We start from the raw sequence: 13,704 nt of genomic DNA, 5'->3' as shown, positions 1-13,704 counted from the left end.
TCAAAGGGATTGGCGTCGGTGACAGGATGGTAATTCAACAGTTAACCCAATTACAAATTTTCTTTCAATCCTTCCAACTCAAGAGTTCCTTTTTAATCAATTCCCCATCAAGTAATGAAACTACTCACGCATTGTAAATAATAAATCCATAAAACATGAAAGGGAATAAAAAAAACGTAGTTATTGAAATTGAAATTGAATGAAAAAGAAATAATCCTTGCATTAAATAATCATAAGAGTATCTGAATGACAAAATTGAACAAAAACAAGGAACATGGAAGAATAGAACCAAGTTAAGAAGACAAACTAGAGTGATGAAGTCTTGATGAGGAAATAACTCTTCTCAATGTTCCAATGCTATGATCAATTAAAGATTAAAATTAAAAACTAGAGAGAAAAACCTAAGAGAGAAAACTAGATCTCCAAAAAACTACTGAATGGAATGTCTTTGTTTCTGCATATTCTCTGACTCTAGTCTGCTGTTCCGGGCCGAAAACTGGGCCGAAATAAGGTCCAAAAATTGCCCCCAGCGAATTCTGCAGATTATGCAGATCGCACATGTCACGCGATCGCGTCATCCATGCGGACGCGTCGCTTGCGCTTTTTCCTCGCCACGCGTTCGCGTCGTCCACGCTACCGCGTCGCTTGCGCTTTCCAATCCGCGCAGCCGCGTAAGCCATGCGGCCGTGGCACTGCGATTTGCGCTCCTTCACGCGGTCGCATGAGCCATGCGACCGCGTCACTTCTCGCTGGTTATCTCCTCAAACTCTTGTGTTCCTTCCATTTTTGCTAGCTTCCTTTCCAATCTCCAACTCATTCATGCCCTATAAAGCCTGAAACACTTGACACAAAGATCACGGCATCAAATGGAATAATGGAGAATTAAAATTAAATAATTAAGGTCTCTAGGGAGCAATTTTCAAACATGTACTAAATTTAGGAAGGAAATCTAATTGCATGCTAAATTAATGAATAAGTGGGTAAGGATCATGACAAAACCACACAATTAAACACAATATAAACCATAAAATAGTAGTTTATCACACGTAGGGCCCAATCTTGATTCAATTCACTCCTTGCCCTGATCATGTGGGACGTAGAGTGTCCCAAGTTGAACGTGGCTTTTTTAGTACCTTTAATTTTGGCCTTCTATTTGCTCCTAGGCGTTGCACATAAAAAATCTTATGTGGGACGTGAACTGGATGTTGTGCATACGCATGCTTGATGCATATGCATGATTCTTTTTAAATCCCTTCTTTTACATACGCATGATATGCCTTTTTTGCCTTGGTTGTACGCACGCATGCTAGTTACGTATGTATGACATGTGATGAGCGGATAATTTATACGCTTTTTGGCATTGTTTTTAGGTAGTTTTTAGTAGGATCTAGATACTTTTAGGGATGTTCTCATTAGTTTTTATGTAAAATTCACATTTCTGGACTTTACTATGAGTTTGTGTGTTTTTCTGTGATTTCAGGTATTTTCTGGCTGAAATTGAGGGACCTGAGCAAAAATCTGATTTAGGCTGAAAAAGGACTACTGATGCTGTTGGATTCTGACCTCCCTGCACTCGAGATGGATTTTCTTGAGCTACAAAACTTCAAATGACGCGCTCTCAACAGCGTTGGAAATTAGACATCTAGAGCTTTCCAGCAATACATAATAGTCCATACTTTGTTCGAGTTTAGACGACGCAAACTGGCGTTCAACACCAGTTCCATGCTGTTTTATGGAGTAAAACGCCAGAAACACGTCACAAACCAGAGTTAAACGCCAAAAACACGTTACAACTTGGCGTTTAACTCCAAGAGAAACCTCTGCACGTGTAAAGCTCAAGCTCAGCCCAAGCACACACCAAAATGGGCCTCGGAAGTGGATTTCTGTATTTAGACTTATTTCTGTAAACCCTAGTAACTAGTCTAGTATAAATAGGACATTTCACTATTGTATTAGACGTCTTTTCATTGATCTTTAGTCAGTGTATGCGATTTTAGATCTTCAGGGGGGCTGGCCATTCGGCCATGCCTGGACTATCACTTATGTATTTTCAACGGTGGAGTTTCTACACACCATAGATAAAGGTGTAGAGCTCTGCTGTACCTCGAGTTTTAATGCAAAGTACTACTGTTTTCTATTCAATTCATGCTTATTCTTATTCTAAGATATTCGCTGTACTTCAACCTGATGGATGTGATGATCCGTGACACTCATCATCATCCGTCCTTATGAACGTGTGCCTGACAACCACTTCCGTTCTACCTTAGATCGAGCGTGTATCTCTTGGGTTCCTTAACCAGAATCTTCGTGGTATAAGCTAGAATTATTGGCGGCCATTCTTGAGAATCCGGAAAGTCTAAATCTTGTCTGTGGTATTCCGAGTAGGATTCAGGGATTGAATGACTGTGACGAGCTTCAAACTCACGATTGTTGGGCGTAGTGACAGACGCAAAAGAATCAATGGATTCTATTCCGACATGATCGAGAACCGACAGATGATTATCCGTGCTATGACACAGCATTTGGACCATTTTCATTGAGAGGATGGGAAGTAGCCATTGACAACGGTGACGCCCTACATACAGCTTGCCATGGAAAGGAGTAAGAATGATTGGATGAAAGCAGTAGGAAAATAGAGATTCAAAAGGAGCACAGCATCTCCATACACCTATCTGAAATTCTTACCAATGATTTACATAAGTATCTCTATCTTTATTTTATACTTTATTTATCATAATTTTCGAAAACCATTATAATCATTTGAATCAGCCTGACTGAGATTTACAAGATGCCCATAGCTTGCTTCATACCAACAATCTCCGTGGGATCAACCCTTACTCACGTAAGGTTTATTACTTGGACGACCCAGTGCACTTGCTGGTTAGTTGTGCGAAGTTGTGAAGAATGTGACTGAACCATAGTAGTGTGCACCAAGTTTTTGGAGCCATTGCTAAGAATTGTTCAAGTTATGAAAAAGAGTAAATCAAAATTTTGGCTATCAAGTTTTTGGCGCCGTTGCCGGGGATTGTTTGAGTTTGGACAAGTGACGGTTCATTTTGTTGCTCAGATTAGGTAATTTTCTTTTCAAAAAGTTTTCAAAAATCTTTCAAAAATTTTTTATTTTATTTTTGTTTTTTTTAAATAATAATAATTTTCAAAAAACCCAAAAAAATTATAAAATCATAAAAATCAAAAATATTTTGTGTTTCTTATTTGAGTCTTGAGTCAATTTTTAAGTTTGGTGTCAATTGCATGTTTTAAAAAACTTTTGCAGTTTTTGAAAATTCATGCATGTGTTCTTCATGATCTTCAAGTTGTTCTTGACAAGTCTTCTTGTTTGATCTTTAAATTTTCTTGTTTTGTGTCTTTTGTTGTTTTTTCATATGCATTTTTACATTCATAGTGTCTAAGCATTAAAAATTTCTAAGTTTGGTGTCTTGCATGTTTTTCTTTTCTTGAAAATTTTTCAAAAATAAGTCTTGATGTTCATCTTGATCTTCAAAGTGTTCTTGGTGTTCATCTTGACATTCATAGTGTTCTTACATGCATCATGTGTTTTGATTCATAATTTTCATGTTGTGAGTCATTTTTGTGTTTTTCTCTTTCATCATTAAAAATTCAAAAATAAAAAAATATCTTCTCCTTATTTTACTCAAAAAATTCGAAATCTTTGGGTTGACTTAGTCAAAAAAATTTAAAATTAGTTGTTTCTTGTTAGTCAAGTCAAGATTTCAATTTTAAAAATCCTATCCTTTCAAAATCTTTTTCAAAAATTAAATCTTTTTCATTTTTCTTATTATTTTTCGAAATTTTTCTTATTTGATTTTCAAAACCTTTTTCTTATCTCTATTTCAAAACTTCAAAAACTTTACTAACAATTAATGTGATTGATTCAAAAATTTGAAATTTGTTACTTTCTTGTTAAGAAAGGTTCAAACTTCAAATTCTAGAATCATATCTTTTAGTTTCTTGTTAGTCAAGTAATCAATTTTAATTTTAAAAATCAAATCTTTTCCAAAATATCTTTTTCAATCATATTTTTTCAAAATATCTTTTTTTTAAATTATATCTTTTTCAAAATTAATTTCAAAATCTTTTCTAAACTTCTTATCTTTTCAAAATTGATTTTCAAATCTTTTTCAACTAACTAATTGACTTTTTGTTTGTTTCTTAGCTTTTTCAAAACCACCTAACTAATTTTATCTCTCTAATTTTTGAAAACTCCTCTCTCTTTTTCAAAAATTCTTTTTAATTAACTAATTGTTTCAAATTTTAATTTTAATTTTATTTCTTCTCTTAATTTTCGAAAATCGCTAACCATTTTTCAAAAACAATTTTCGAAAACTCTCTCTCTCTCTCTCATCTTCTTCTTTTTAGTTATTTATCTACTAACACTTCTCTTCTACTCAAAATTCGAACCCTCTTCTCCCCTCTACATGTGTTTGGATTTTCTTCTTATTTTCTTCTACTCACATAAAGGAATCTCTCTACTGTGGTAAAGAGGATCCCTATTATTATTTTCTGTTCCCTTCTTTTTCATATGAGCAGGAGCAAGGACAAGAATATTCTTGTTGAAGCAGATCCTGAACCTGAAAGGACTCTGAAGAGAAAACTAAGAGAAGCTAAATTACAATATTCCAGAGACAACCTTACAGAAATTTTCGAAAAGGAAGAGGAGATGGCAGCCGAAAATAATGGCAACAACAATAACGCAAGGAGGATGCTTGGTGATTATACTGCACCCACTTCCAAGTTTGATGGAAGAAGCATCTCAATCCCTGCCATTGGAGCAAACAATTTTGAGCTGAAGCCTCAACTAGTTGCTCTAATGCAATAGAACTGCAAGTTTCATGGACTTCCATTAGAAGATCCCTATCAGTTTTTAACTGAATTCTTGTAGATATATGAGACTGTTAAGACTAATGGAGTAGATCTTGAAGTCTACAGGCTCATGCTTTTCCCTTTTGCTGTAAGAGACAGAGCTAGAACATGGTTGGACTCACAACCTAAAGATAGCCTGGACTCTTGGGATAAGCTGGTCATCGTCTTCTTGGCTAAGTTCTTTCCTCCTCAAAAGCTGAGCAAGCTTAGAGTGGATGTTCAGACCTTCAAACAAAAAGATGGTGAATCCCTCTATGAAGCTTGGGAAAGATACAAGCAGATGACCAAAAAGTGTCCTTCTGACATGCTTTCAGAATGGACTATTTTGGATATATTCTATTATGGTCTATCTGAGTTCTCTAAGATGTCACTGAACCATTCTGCAGGTGGATCCATTCACCTAAAGAAAACGCCTGCAGAAGCTCAAGAACTCATTGACATGGTTGCAAATAACTAATTCATGTACACTTTTGAGAGGAATCCTGTGAGTAATAGGACGCCTTAAAGGAAGTGAGTTCTTGAAATTGATGCTCTGAATGCCATATTGGCTCAAAACAAAATGTTGACTCAGCAAGTCAACATGATTTCTCAGAGTCTGAATGGATGGCAAAATGCATCCAACAGTACTAAAGAGGCATCTTCTGAAGAAGAAGCTTATGATCCTGAGAACCCTGCAATGGCAGAGGTGAATTACATGGGTGAACCCTATGGGAACACTTATAATTCCTTATGGAGAAATCATCCAAATTTCTCATGGAAGGATCAATAAAAGCCTCAACAAGGCTTTAACAATGGTGGAAGAAACAGGCTCAGCAATAGCAAGACTTTTCCATCATCTTCTCAACAACAGACAGAGAATTATGAGCAGAGTCCCTCTAACTTAGCAAACATAGTCTCTGATCTGTCTAAGGCCACTTTAAGTTTCATGACTGAAACAAGGTCCTCCATCAGAAATCTGGAGGCACAAGTGGGCCAGCTGAGTAAGAAAATCACTGAAACTCCTCCTAGTACTCTCCCAAGCAATACAAAAGAAAATCCAAAAAGAGAGTACAAGGCCATTGATATTGTCTATATGGCCAAATCCAAGGAGGAAGGGGAGGACGTGAATCCCATTGAGGAAGACCTCATGGGACGTCCCCCAGACAGAAAGGAGTTCCCTATTGAGAATCTAAAGGAAACTGAGGATCATATAGAAACCATAGAGATTCCATTGAACCTCCTTCTGCCATTCATGAGCTCTGAGAACTATTCTTCCTCTGAAGAGGATGAAGATGTAACTGAAGAGCAAGTTGCTCAATATCTAGGAGCCATCATGAAGCTGAATGCCAAGTTGTTTGGTAATGAGACTTGGGAAGATGCACCTCCCTTGCTCATTAGTGAACTAGATACTTGGGTTCAGCAAACTTTACCTCAAAAGAAACAAGATCCTGGTAAATTCTTAATACTATATACCATAGGCACCATGACCTTTGAGAAGGCTCTGTGTGACCTGGGGTTAGGTATAAATATTATGCCACTCTTTGTAATGGAGAAACTGGGAATCTTTGAGGTACAGGCTGCCACATTCTCATTAGAGATGGCAGACAAGTCAATAAGACAAGCTTATAGATTGGTAGAGGACGTGTTAGTGAAGGTTAAAGGCCTTTACATCCCTACTGATTTCATAATCTTAGAGACTAGGAAAAAGGAGGATGAATGCATCATCCTTGGAAGACTCTTCCTAGCCACAGCAGGACCTGTGATTGATGTTGACAGAGGAGAGCTAGTCCTTCAATTGAATGGGGACTACCTTGTGTTTAAAGTTCAAGGATCTTCCTCTGCAACCATGGAGAGGAAGCATGAAAAGCTTCTCTCAATACAGAGTCAAATAAAGCCCCCATAGTCAAACTCTAAGTTTGGTGTTGGGAGGCCACAACCAAACTCTAAGTTTGGTGTTGAACCCCCACATTCAAACTCTAAGTTTGGTGTAGGGAGGTCCCAACAATGCTTTGAACATCTGTGAAGCTCCATGAGAGCTCACTGTCAAGCTATTGACATTAAAGAAGCGTTTATTGTGAGGTAACCCAATTTTTATTTATCTATATTTCTATTGTTCTTTTATGTTTTATTAGGTTTATGATCATGTGGAGTCACAAAACAATTGCAAAAATTAAAAACAGAATCAAAAACAGCAGAAGAAAAAGCACACCCTGGAGGAAGAGAAACGCCAGTAAGGAGCATCTGGCTGGTGTTCAACGCCAGAATAGAGCATGAATCTGGCATTGAACACCAGAAACAAGCAATAATCTGGCGTTTAAATGCCAGGATTACACCCTGAGGAAAGCTAGCATTTAACGCCAGCAACAAGCATCAGGCTGGCGTTAAACAGCAGAAACATGCTACATTTGGGCGTTTAACGCCAGAAACAAGCTTCAGTCTGGCGTTAAATGCCAGGATTGCAGGTAGAGGGCATTTTACATGCCTAATTGGTGCAGAGATGATTCATCCTTGACACCTCAGGATCTGTGGACCCCATAGGATCACCTCAGGATCTGTGGACCCCACAGAATCTCCACCTACCTCAACTCACCTTTTCTCCTCTTCACACAAGTCAATAACACTCTTCCCCAAACACCCTTCACCAATCACCTTAAATCTCTCTTCCCCATCACCTCTTTACCACTCACATCCATCCACTCTTTCCCATAAACCCCACCTACTTTCAAATTCAAAATCTCTTTCCCACCCAAACCCACCCTAAATGACCGAACCCTAACCCCCCTCCCTCCACTATATAAATCCCTCTATCCCTCTTCATTTTCACACATCACTACCCTCTCTTATCTCCCTTGGCCGAATACACATCTCTCTCTCTCCTCCATTTTTTCTTCTTCTTCATCTATTCTTTCTTCTTTTGCTCAAGGACGAGCAACATTCTAAGTTTGGTGTGGTAAAAGCATAGCTTTTTTATTTTTCCATAACCATTGATGGCACCTAAGGCCGGAGAAACCTCTAGAAAGATGAAAGGGAAGACAAAAGCTTCCACTCTGAGTCATAGGAGATGGAGAGATTCATCTCAAAAGCCCATCAAGACCCTATGAAGTTGTGGCCAAGAAGAAGGTGATCCCCGAGGTCCCTTTCATGCTCAAGAAAAATGAGTATCCGGAGATCCGACATGAGATCCAAAGAAGAGGTTGGGAAGTTCTTACCAACCCCATTCAACAAGTCAGAATATTAATGGTTCAAGAGTTCTATGCCAATGCATGGATCACTAAGAACCATGATCAAAGTATGAACCCGAACCCAAAGAATTATCTTACAATGGTTTGGGGGAAATGCTTAGATTTCAGTCCGGAGAATGTAACGTTGGCATTCAACTTGCCTATGATGCAAGAAGATACACGCCCCTACACTAGAAGGGTCAACTTTGATCAAAGGTTGGACCAAGTCCCCATGGACATATGTGTGGAAGGAGTTCAATGGAAAAGAGACTCAAAAGGCAAGCTGGTTCAATTAAGAAGACTGGATCTTAAGCCTGTGGCTAGAGGATAGTTGGAGTTCATCCAACGCTCCATCATCCCCACTAGCAACCGATCCGAAGTTACTGTAGATCGGGTCATCATGATCCATAGCATCATGAGTGGAGAGGAAGTAGAAGTTCATAAAGTCATCTCTCTAGAACTCTAAAAAGTAGCCGAAAAGCCCTCCACCTTGGCAAGGCTAGCTTTTTCTCATCTCATTTGCCATTTATGCTGCTCAGCTGGAGTTGTCATAGAAGGAGATATCCTCATTGAAGAGGACAAGCCCATCACTAAGAAGAGGATGGAGCAAACAAGAGAGGCCATCCATGGATCTCAAGAGACACATGAGGAAGCTCATCATCAAGAAATTCCTGAGATGCCTCAAGGCATGCATTTTCCTCCAAACAACTATTGGGAACAACTCAACACTTCTCTAGAAAGATTGAGTCATGACATGAACTAATTAAGGGTGGAACACCAAGAGCACTCCATCATTCTCAATGAAATTAGAGAAGATCAAAGAGCTATGAGGGAGGAGCAATAAAGGCAAGGAAGAGACATAGAGGAGCTCAAGGACGCCATTGGTCCTTCAAGAAGAAGACGCCACAATCACTAAGGTGGACTCATTCCTTAACTTCTTTGTTCTTATCTTTCTGTTTTTCGATTTTTGAGCTTCATGTTTGCCTATGTCTGTGTCTTTACTACATGATCATTAGTGTCTATTTTCTATGTCTTAAGGCTATGAATAATTCGATGAATCCTTCACCTCTCTTAAATGAAAATTTTTTCTAATACAAAAGAACAAGAAGTACATGAGTTTCGAATTCATCCTTGAAATTAGATTAATTATATTGATGTGGTGACAATATTTTTTGTTTTCTGAATGAATGCTTGAACAGTGCATATTTTTTATCTTGTTGTTTATGAATGTTAAAATTATTGGCTCTTGAAAGAATGATGAAAAAGAGAAATGTTATTGATAATCTAAAAAATCATGAAATTGATTCTTGAAGCAAGAAAAAGTAGTGAATAACAAAAGCTTGCGAAAAAAAGTGGCAAAAAAAATATAAAAGAAAAAGAAAAAGCAAGCAGAAAAAGCCGATAGCCCTTAAAACCAAAAGGCAAGGGTAAAAAGGATCCAAGGCTTTGAGCATCAATGGATAGGAGGGCCCAAGGAAATAAATCCAGGGCTAAGCGGCTAAAACAAGCTGTCCCTAACCATGTGCTTGTGGCATGCAGGTCCAAGTGAAAAGCTTGAGACTGAGTGGTTAAAGTCGTGATCCAAAGCAAAAAGAGTGTGCTTAAGAGCTCTGGACACCTCTAACTGAGGACTTTAGCAAAGCTGAGTCACAATCTGAAAAGGTTCACCCAGTCGTGTGTCTGTGGCATTTATGTATCCGGTGGTAATACTGGAAAACAAAGTGCTTAGGGCCACGGCCAAGACTCATAAAAGTAGCTGTGTTCAAGAATCAACATACTTAACTAGGAGAATCAATAACACTATCTAAACTCTGAGTTCCTACAGATGCCAATCATTCTAAACTTCAAAGGATAAAGTGAGATACCAAAACTATTCAGAAGCAAAAAGCTACAAGTCCCGCTCATCTAATTAGAACTAATATTCATTGATATTTTGGGATTTATAGTATATTCTCTTCTTTTTATTCTATTTGATTTTTAGTTTCTTGGGGACAAGCAACAATTTAAATTTAGTGTTGTGATGAGCGGATAATTTATATGCTTTCTGGCATTGTTTTTAGGTAGTTTTTAGTAGGATCTAGCTACTTTTAGGGATGTTTTCATTAGTTTTTATGTAAAATTCACATTTCTGGACTTTACTATGAGTTTGTGTGTTTTTTTGTAATTTCAGGTATTTTCTGGCTGAAATTAAGGAACCTGAGAAAAAATCTAATTTAGGCTGAAAAAGGACTGCTAATGCTGTTGGATTCTGACCTCCCTGCACTCGAGATGGATTTTCTGGAGCTACAGAACTTCAAATGGCGCGCTCTCAACGGCGTTGGAAAGTAGACATCCAGAGCTTTCCAGCAATATATAATAGTCCATACTTTGTTCGAGTTTAGACGATGCAAACTGGCATTCAACACCAGTTCCATGCTGTATTATGGAGTAAAACGCCAGAAACACGTCACAAACCAGAGTTAAACGCCAAAAACACGTTACAACTTGGCGTTTAACTCCAAGAGAAACCTCTGCACGTGTAAATCTCAAGCTCAGCCCAAGCACACACCAAAGTGGGCCTCGGAAGTGGATTTCTGTATTTAGACTTATTTATGTAAACCCTAGTAACTAGTCTAGTATAAATAGGACATTTCACTATTGTATTAAACGTCTTTTGATTGATCTTTAGTCAGTGTATGCGATTTTAGATCTTCAGGGGGGCTGGCCATTCGGCCATGCCTGGACCATCACTTATGTATTTTCAACGGTGGAGTTTCTACACACCATAGATAAAGGTGTAGAGCTCTGCTGTACCTCGAGTTTTAATGCAAAGTACTACTGTTTTCTATTCAATTCATGCTTATTCTTATTCTAAGATATTCGTTGTACTTCAACCTGATGGATGTGATGATCCGTGACACTCATCATCATCCGTCCTTATGAACGCGTGACTGACAACCACTTCCGTTCTACCTTAGATCGAGTGTGTATCTCTTGGGTTCCTTAACCAGAATCTTTGTGGTAAAAGCTAGAACTATTGGCGGCCATTCTTGAGAATCAGGAAATTCTAAACCTTGTCTGTGGTATTCCGAGTAGGATTCAGGGATTGAATGACTGTGACGAGCTTCAAACTCGCGATTGTTGGGCGTAGTGACAGACGCAAAAGAATCAATGGATTCTATTCCGACATGATCGAGAACCGACAGATGATTAGCTGTGCTATGACAGAGCATTTGGACCATTTTCACTGAGAGGATGGGAAGTAGCCATTGACAATAGTGACGCCCTACATACAGCTTGCCATGGAAAGGAGTAAGAATGATTGGATGAAAGCAGTAGGAAAACAGAGATTCAGAAGGAACATAGCATCTCCATACACCTATCTAAAATTCTTACCAATGATTTACATAAGTATCTCTATCTTTATTTTATGCTTTATTTATCATAATTTTTGAAAACCATTATAATCATTTGAATCAGCCTGACTGAGATTTACAAGATGACCATAGCTTGCTTCATACCAACAATCTCCGTGGGATCGACCCTTACTCACGTAAGGTTTATTACTTGGACGACCTAGTGCACTTGCTGGTTAGTTGTGCAAAGTTGTGAAGAATGTGAGTGAACCATAGTAGTGTGCACCAAGTTTTTTGAGCCATTGCTAAGAATTGTTCAAGTTATGAAAAAGTGTAAATCACAATTTTGCCTATCAACATGCCTATCTCCCACATTGATGTCTTCATGTCCCATGGCTATGCCTCTACATCCCACGTTGAATTGGGAGTCTTGCGTACGCATGGGAGATGCATATGTACGGCTTCCGTTTTGGCGTTGGATGCCAATGCTCCCACGTCTCACATTGAAGGATTTAGTGCCCTGGGAGTTCATAGTTGGTTTGGGATGGCATACTTGCTCTCCTACGTTGCACGTGAAGATTGATTTCAATACATGGAGCTCTCTGTTTGGTTAAAAAGGCTCTCTGAGTTGCTTCTCCATCCTTACTCTTCTTGCTCAAAGTGATTATTGGCCTCCTTTTTCTTTAATCCTTGTCAAGTCTCTTCCAAATTCTTCTGTAATCAATGAATGTATACTAACTCAAAGTATTGCTCAATTGATCATGAAATCATTATTTATCTTGCAATAATTTTTAGTTTATTAAATGGAATTCTAATAGAAAAATACTAAAGATACAAACGTATCACAACACCAAACTTAACACTTTTCTTGTCTTCAAGCAAAAGAGGAGAAAATAAAGGAATTGTTTTAACTAAAAGGGGGTTGAATCATTCTTGAAGCTCATGTCCCTCTTAGGAGTGGGGGTTTAGCAAACCATGTGAGTGTCACTGAATTTTTCCTACGTAATGAATCTTGAATTTTTAAGAATGAAGTATCCCTAAGAGCCAAAGCTCGGGTAATATTATGAGATCCTTCTTTTAAGCTTTTGTTGATCCTTGAATCCTTGTTTACCAAAGAGCTTTTTAAGTTGACAACTCTAAATGTTTCATTTTCAAGGCAACTCTTGATTGTGGATTTTCGATCGGTAATCCCGGGCCAGTTGGCTCAAGTTATCGAGTGATAAGGTACCCCTCGGATCTAAGGATATGTAGAGCATAGCCTCTTAACACCAAACTTAGAATGGTTGCTTGTCCTCAAGCAATAAAGAAAAAAAAGAACTAGTGGTGATGAAAATAGTAATAATCAGAATTCTCAAGTGAAAGCAATCAAGTAATGCAGAGGCTTATTTAAACGAAACAAACAAACTTAACCAAAAACGAAGTGAAAGAGAAAACAATGTAAAATAAATAAGTTGCTAATGTGTTTGTATGGGGATGGACCTTGCATGGGTGAAGTGTGGTAACACCAAACTTTGTGTGAGAATACCAAATTTAGTGTGACACAATTAATGTGAAACTAGGCCAAGTAACCAGTGAAATGCAAACATCCTGTTGGCGTAGGACACCCAACTTAATCCATGAAACACATACACAACCTTAAATAAATAAAAAAGAATGATGAAAAGAAAATACCGAATATTGGGTTGCCTCCCAACAAGCGCTTCTTTAACGTTATTAGCTTGACGGCTGTTTCTTGCTAAGGTGTGAGTTGATCATAATGCTTTAACTCCTTCCCTCTCACTATGAATCTTCTCCCTATGTTTTTATGTATTAGTTCAATATGCTCAAGAGAGATTATTTTGTTCATTGTATATGGCAAACAATGGTTGGGGAGATAACACCATTCCATCTTGAAAACTAATGTTTTTTCTTTTTTTATTTTTTTTATTTTGAAATCGAAAGTGAACTAATTTTGTTTATTTATTTATTTATCTATTGATTTATTTATTTTGTTCAGATTCCATAACTTTATTTTAATAAGCAAGGGGCTGAAGCAAAAGAAACTTAGGTAGCTACATAAAAATAAGCATACAGCCAAGCCCAGTTGGCTTGTAGTTGGACGAAGCCCATAGAAACTGAAAAAAAAAATTAATGAACCTTGATTCTTCCCACCGAACCAAAAAAAGAAAAAACATAAAGAAAGGAAGAAGAAAGAAGAACCTAGATTGACTCACCAAAACAAAGAAAGATGGGTCAAAATTGAATTGTCTCGCTCACTAGTATAGACACAAGAGTGACAGGGAATTTAA

General features: G+C 37.9%; 1 non-coding gene across 1 annotated transcript; it reads right to left on the bottom strand.

The window, feature by feature from the left end:
- Positions 1 to 5,083: 5,083 nt before the first annotated feature.
- On the bottom strand, positions 5,084 to 5,191 carry LOC127741992 (small nucleolar RNA R71). Its single transcript, XR_008003179.1, has one exon. It is a non-coding gene; the product is annotated as a small nucleolar RNA R71 (small nucleolar RNA).
- Positions 5,192 to 13,704: the final 8,513 nt, after the last annotated feature.

Source organism: Arachis duranensis, chromosome 9 (genome assembly GCF_000817695.3).
Source record: "Arachis duranensis cultivar V14167 chromosome 9, aradu.V14167.gnm2.J7QH, whole genome shotgun sequence".
NCBI lineage: Eukaryota > Viridiplantae > Streptophyta > Magnoliopsida > Fabales > Fabaceae > Arachis > Arachis duranensis.
Note: the sequence above shows the minus strand (reverse complement) of the source record. Positions and strands in the feature narration are given on the sequence as shown.